Genomic DNA, 6558 nt, shown 5'->3' on the forward strand with positions numbered 1-6558 from the left:
TGAATGTTATTAGCAAAAGTGGAAAAGTGTTTCATAGATGCAAATTTTTCTAGCTTGTATTGCTTATCTCTGCCAAGCATTAGAGAAGAGATACAGGTAATATTATTTCTTAGTCCAATGTTTTTTAGAATGAAATAACTGAAAAAAAAAAGTCTAAATAGAAGTCAATTAACTCTAAGTGTAACATTAATATGTTGCCTGACCTTATATCATCTAGTTGTATGATTCACTTTGGTCAAAGAGGACAGTTCTCAGAAAGCACTTAGAAGCAGCACAGGGCCATTATAAATTGACTTTGACTTATACTGAAATGGACTGAAAATTCATGCTTCTGGAATTAAAGCATGTAACTGAGGGATTGATTAATAGAATAATATAATATCCTAAGTAGGAAGGGACCCACAAGGATCATTGAAGTCCAACTGGGATTTCCCCAGTATTGTAGAAAACCTTAAAAACTGTCATTCTGTTTTCTAAATTCTGACCTCTGCAGCAGCATACAGCACTGTGCAAATCTAATGCACAGATTTATATTTTTTAAGGGGTGAAGTGCATAGGCTCTGGTGTAGCTATGAATATATCCATTTATGGTGCCAAGTCAAACCTTTTATCAATACTAAGGTCTTTGTTTTGCAATGGCTGTCTGTCAAAGTAGGTGAGAAGGTCTGAGTTAAACCTTTTATTGCACATAACTATCCATAAGTAGCCATTTAGTATGTCTTTGAATCTCCCACTACTAGTAACAATAATGTGCATTGACAATTGCAAATTTTCATCTTATCTTTAAAATAGGACAAAGTAGAGTTATTGATTTTTCTCAAGACATATTGTACTTTTAAAGCTTGCTTCCTAATTGATCAGCAGTTCATGACATCAAAGTAAAAGCTTAATGTCAAACTTCTGAACAGTAATCTGACATGAGCTACTAAGACTACTGCATAAGCACTGCAGTTTGTCTACGCCAGTTCTCATATGTTGTGATTTTTCAAATCCATTAACATTGTATGAGATAGCTTTAACTACAACTGGCACCTCTTCAGAATTCTTGAAAGAATCAAAGTTAGAGTGAATTTGCCTGTCTTGCTAATATAATTTTTCAAATACTGACTGTTTAAATATATGTACAGTAGAGATTTTTTCTTTGATAAAATAAATAAAATATAGAAAAATATTTTGTTAATTTCTCTCACCTAATATGTCATTATTTTAACTAGTATTCTCAGTTTTGCATTTGAGAAGTCAAAGTTTTAAAAAAATCTTCAAGTTTCTTGCTTTGTTAGGGAATATATTCACCACTGACTTTTGTTTACTAGAGGTAGATTGTTGGCTAGATAAAATCTGTCTTACAGATCCCAAAGCTTCTTAAAGAACAACCTCAAGCCAACTGACACAACAGTGATCAGAAGGGAATGGCCTAGTCTAAACAAACTTATTTCAAAATATTTGTGCTTGCTTTATTGAAGCTCTTTAAAGAATTTATCTTGCTGTCTGCTCAGAGTTAATTTATGACCCCATCCAAATTTTTACTTCACTTAGATCTTCTGACATGAAAGTTCTGAAATATTGTAAAGACCAGTTCAACTAAAAAAAAAAAGATATCAACACAGAGAATTCGATTAGTAGTTGATAAACTGGGTAACTATAATTAAGTTTCTTGTTACTTTTGTTTTCTGAAATACAGGCAAAAAACCAAACCCAACGAAGAAAATAAACCCTAACAATTTTGCCAAAGCTGTTCTGTATCTTGTATGTTTGCTTTCATCTTGGGAACTTAAACAAGTATTCACATTTCTCTTGTACATCATCATATTAAAAAGAAAATAGTCAAATTGCCTTTTAAGTATATTGTATCTATCCACAGCTGTGAAGAAAGAAAAAGTTTTGTACATTTTAATGAATAGATATATTTAAAAGGATTTGTAACTAAATTGTAAAAGATTCCATTCCACTTAGCAGTTGCAGCCACTTAACCATTGCCCATCAAAGCAGTATGTTTTTGAACCTTAATATACCATGTTCTCAGTGTACAGAATTCCTTTTTTTTTCTTTCTTTACTCACCCTCCTCTAGAAGTAACAGGGAATTTTAGAGAAAAAAAATGAAGAAGAAATACAAAAAACATTAGAAGAAAAAAAGGAGTAGTATAATGATTATTCCTATAAATAAATTTGAGGAACAAATTATGTAAATAAATTTGAGGAACAAATTATGTAATCAACAGTAAAAGATGAAAGAAAAATAAAACCATCAAATTGAAGTAAATGTTAAAAAGTCCTACTTGATTAGATTCTGGTAGGCATTGCTGCACTAGTCAGTCTTGAGAAAGAATTCAGTTAGACACATTCTGTGAATGTACTCTTATGAATTCATGTAGTGATGAAGGGGGTCCTACAGGTGTGTGCTATTAAATAACACTGAGTTACAGGCAAAATAAAAATAAAATCAAGACTGAATTAAATGGAAGTGGTGTAGCTGAAAGCTGTGTTACCAGCTCTAAACTTCAAAAATAGGTTATCATACAAATCTGAGTTTAACTCTTTACAAAAGGATTTGAGTATTTTTGAATACACCCGTTTTCCTTTCTCTTTTATATTTCCATCTACAAGAACTTATACAGATTTAAAGAAAGTACCAAAGATAAACAGTGAGGTTCTACAAAGATGATTGCCTTTAGTTCTGTGTACGCATGAGACTTTCACTCGCGCAAAAGAAAAAAATTTTAAAAAATCTTATATTAAGCAGGTTTGTTTATTAACAAACAAACAATAAACCCCAATACTAGATAGCATTAAAAATGAGCAATTTCAGAATTAGTAACAATCTGATGATTGTTTCAGCAGAGTTTTGCTCAGTACAACTATTGTGGTTTACTGGAGTAGTTGAGATTATAATAAAGTGATTTCTTGCAGCAGGGTAGCAGGGTTTTGCCGTTTTCTTTTTTTTTTCCCAGATTGAATTTAGAAAAAGCTAATGTAGATTTTATTGGACTACCAATTACATTTTCTTTCCAAATGAAATTATGAAGGAAATTATTTGATTTACTAGCTTAAAAGATGAGATGTCATGTACAATTTGTATATTCCAAGACAACAGCTTTATGGGTGCACATAATTGAAATTATAAATGTTCAAATACTGACGTTTAGAGATGATACAATGGGAGGACATCAATGAAATACTTTTCTTTTAGTAAACTCCATGAGAAATAGCTGAAGAAATATTCAATCATAAGCACTTAAATTAGAAAATAAAGCAAAATGGTCACCATTAGGAAGAGGGTGAAAGAAATTAAAATATTGTTCTTGATCTTTTGCTTTTAGTTCTGAAGGAGTGAATTTCCTAAGAAGCAAAGCATAACTTCTACTGTAAATTTTAAGTACCAGCAGCTGTAAATGTTTTTTGATGCCAAAGAATCCACCAAACATGCACCTTTTGTCATTCAATAGCATTGGCTTTGCTTCACACATTCCTTTTATTTCTGTTTGCCTCACTTCCAGAATCCTTTTCATTCCTCAGAAGTCCTTCCAAACATCATTGGCTACCTCTGCAGAAGCTCATCCACTGACTTTGACTTGTGGGATTTTTTGCACCTTCTCTGGACTGGGGATTTTATGTGTTTAAATGACAGAATTTAAACATTGCCTTCTGTAGAAATTTTCTTATAAAAGGCACTAAATGCTGGGTAACAGTGTACCATTGAAAGTAGAGTAGATTCAGCAGTCATTCACAGTTTCTGAAAAATTGATGGCTTACATAATAATGTGCTGATACATCACCCATGAGAGGAAAGGTTTCATACTTGAAAGATTCAACTGTGTTTTCACCCACAATTAATAAAATGCATTTTTTCTTCAACACCATTTTTGTCCAAGAAGTAAGGAATTCACCCTCCCATAGGCAGTGCTAGTCCCTTTGTACAGGCCTATGAATTGAGTCTGACTTCATGAAGGTTGACAAAGCTGGAAACTGTCATGAAGTTGTAGCTGTCACCTGGAGAAATTTCTCTGCAGCCATTTTTATGCCAAACTTTGCCTGAAATAGTATGTCAAATTAGCCAGGGATAAGGGCACAAAACTTGCTGAGTACACATTTTCTGATTTAATGCTTTTTAGGCTCAGCTGTGTTGAGGCAGAGGTATGGTATAACTAGGTGACATGGACAGTTAGTCAGCTGCTGCTATATGGTGAGCACAGAAAAATATATGTGAATGGTTTAGCTGAAGAGCAAATCAGATTTCATGTTACCTATGTTTATTTGCCTAACTATATATATGTCCAACAGGCTGTCCTCGTTTCAGCTGGGATAGGGTTAGTTTTCTTCCTAGTAGTTACTATAGTGTTATGACATAAATTTAGAGCAAGAATAATGTTGATAACACGCTGAAGATTCAGTTGTTGCTGAGAAGGTCTTATCCTCACAGGGACTTTGTAGCTTTCCATGTTCTGCCAGTGAGGAGCTGCAAAACAGCTGTAAGGGAGCATAGCCAGGACATCTGAACTGAACTGGCCAAAGAGATATTCCATGGAACATCAGGCCCACTATGTAAGCTGGGTGAACTGTATTGGGACTGACCACCACTGTTCAAGGACTGGCCAGGTATCATTCTGTGGGTGGTGAGAAATTGTATTGTGCATCACTTGTATGTCTTGGGGTTTATTCTCCCCTCTCTTTCTTTCTCTCTTATTTTCATTTAAATTTTTATTAATATTGTTATTATTCAATATTCAAACTCAATATTATTCAAACTCTTCTTATCTCAACCACAAAGTGTACCTTTTCTGTCTGATTCTCTTCCCCACCAGTTACTAAAAAGAAAGTAATTTAAGTTGAAACCAAGACACAGGCTTAATAGATGCATGCCACCACTGACACCCTCAACCATAAAGAACTCAGTATTGATGGTGATACCATATTTGCAGTCCATGCTTTGGATAAAAATTCAGTATTTGTTGCTTACCAATTCTCCTATTTAAAGTATTTTGCCAAGTAACCCTGTCCACAGAATATGAACTTACAAGATTTGGGGTGTACATGGGGAAGGAATACTGGGTTTAAAAGAAGGCAAAACCAAAATAGAGATGTCCAAAAGAAAGTGTCCAGAAACTCAAGGTGAGCCTTCCTAATTAATATACAACATGTATTCCCAAACTCTGCTCAAGGACAGAGAATTTAAGGTGATGAGGCAATAGTATATAAGAAAACAGCCCCGTAAATACACCTTAGGTATGCATTGCTCATGAACTGACTTTAGCCCACATTTTGTGTGGAAAGCTCTTCAATTAAAAAAAAATATGTTTAAACATATTAGGACCTCTTATGGTTTTTGTGATTTTTACTTTTTCTGTAGGCCAGGCCCAGAGGTGAAGCAGTGAAGTTTAGTTGAAAGCCAGTGACTAGTGGTACATCCAAGGGATCAGTACTGAGTCCACATCTGTTTAACATCTCCATTAATGATCTGGATGTTGGATTGGATTGCACTCTCAGCAGCTGTGCTAAGGACCAAACCCAGGAAGACTGATATACCAGAGGGCTGTGCCACCATCTAGAGGGACCTCGACAGGCTGGAGCAAAGGGGATAACAGGGACCTCGTGGAGTTCAAGAAGAGCACAGCCCTGCACCATGCAACTGGTTCTGGATGGCCCTGGACGGCTTGAGAAGGGAGCCTGGACCTCCAAATGTCCTTTCCAACTACAAACTTTCTGTCCTGTCATTACTTCTACCTCTATTTAAATTCTTTTTAGTTTATCTTCATTACTTGCTTTTGGCATTTAATGCCTGATTGAGATGTCTTGATTTCATTGTCTTAAAAGAAAAATAAATTAAACTTGGGCTTTCCCTGAGTCCCAGCTCCTTTTTCTCTTCCTCCAGAAGATGAAAAATCTCCAAATAAAAAGGGAGAACATTAAGTGTTATACCTTTGCTGCTCACAAGAAATGTTACACTTCTTCTACAAGAATATCAGGTGTATCATCTCACTGACAAAAGATGAAAAAAGAGCTAAATACTTGAGATAAAGACAAATTATTTTAAAAATTTTAAATAAAACACCAAAAAATGAAGGAAAAAAAGAGCAACTCCTCCCTCACAAAATCCAAAATACCAAACAAACAATATTTTGAATGGAATTGCCAAGAAAATTTGAATAGATTGAATTTCTGGGACTAAGAAATTCAATCATGTGTTTCTTAACATATGTGAACTCTTTAAAGAGACTAATTGACAGGAAGAAATTCTCATTTTTTTTTCCCCAGTTATTATTTTCTACTCCTAAAGTGACAATAAACTGAATAAGAACATAAAAGTTTGAGAGAAATTACTGCACTGACATAGAGCTGAATACTGAGTTGCTTAAGTATACAGTACAAGAAAAATAAATGGGGTTTTTCCCCACCTTTTTTTTTTTTCTTTTTTAAAGCAATGGCAAAATGGGAGGACTTTATCCTTCTAATCTTTCATGTATCTATTCACTACTTTTAGGATGATATTCATGATGGTCCTGAAAGTAAGTCTTGCTCAGAAAAGCAGAATTTAACTCCATGTTGGTGCTATAAAACATTAA

At 34.3% G+C, this 6558-nt stretch overlaps 1 long non-coding RNA gene across 1 annotated transcript; it reads left to right on the plus strand.

Moving 5' to 3' along the window:
- Positions 1 to 568: 568 nt before the first annotated feature.
- On the plus strand, positions 569 to 5834 carry LOC139591687 (uncharacterized). The gene is made up of 2 exons (XR_011679721.1): positions 569 to 4594; positions 5346 to 5834. It is a non-coding gene; the product is annotated as an uncharacterized lncRNA (long non-coding RNA).
- The last annotated feature ends 724 nt before the right edge of the window (positions 5835 to 6558 follow it).

The sequence above is a fragment of the Agelaius tricolor genome, unplaced genomic scaffold (assembly GCF_023055355.1).
Source record: "Agelaius tricolor isolate 1412-34295 unplaced genomic scaffold, bAgeTri1.0.p SCAF_7, whole genome shotgun sequence".
In the NCBI taxonomy this organism is placed as follows: Eukaryota; Metazoa; Chordata; class Aves; order Passeriformes; family Icteridae; genus Agelaius; species Agelaius tricolor.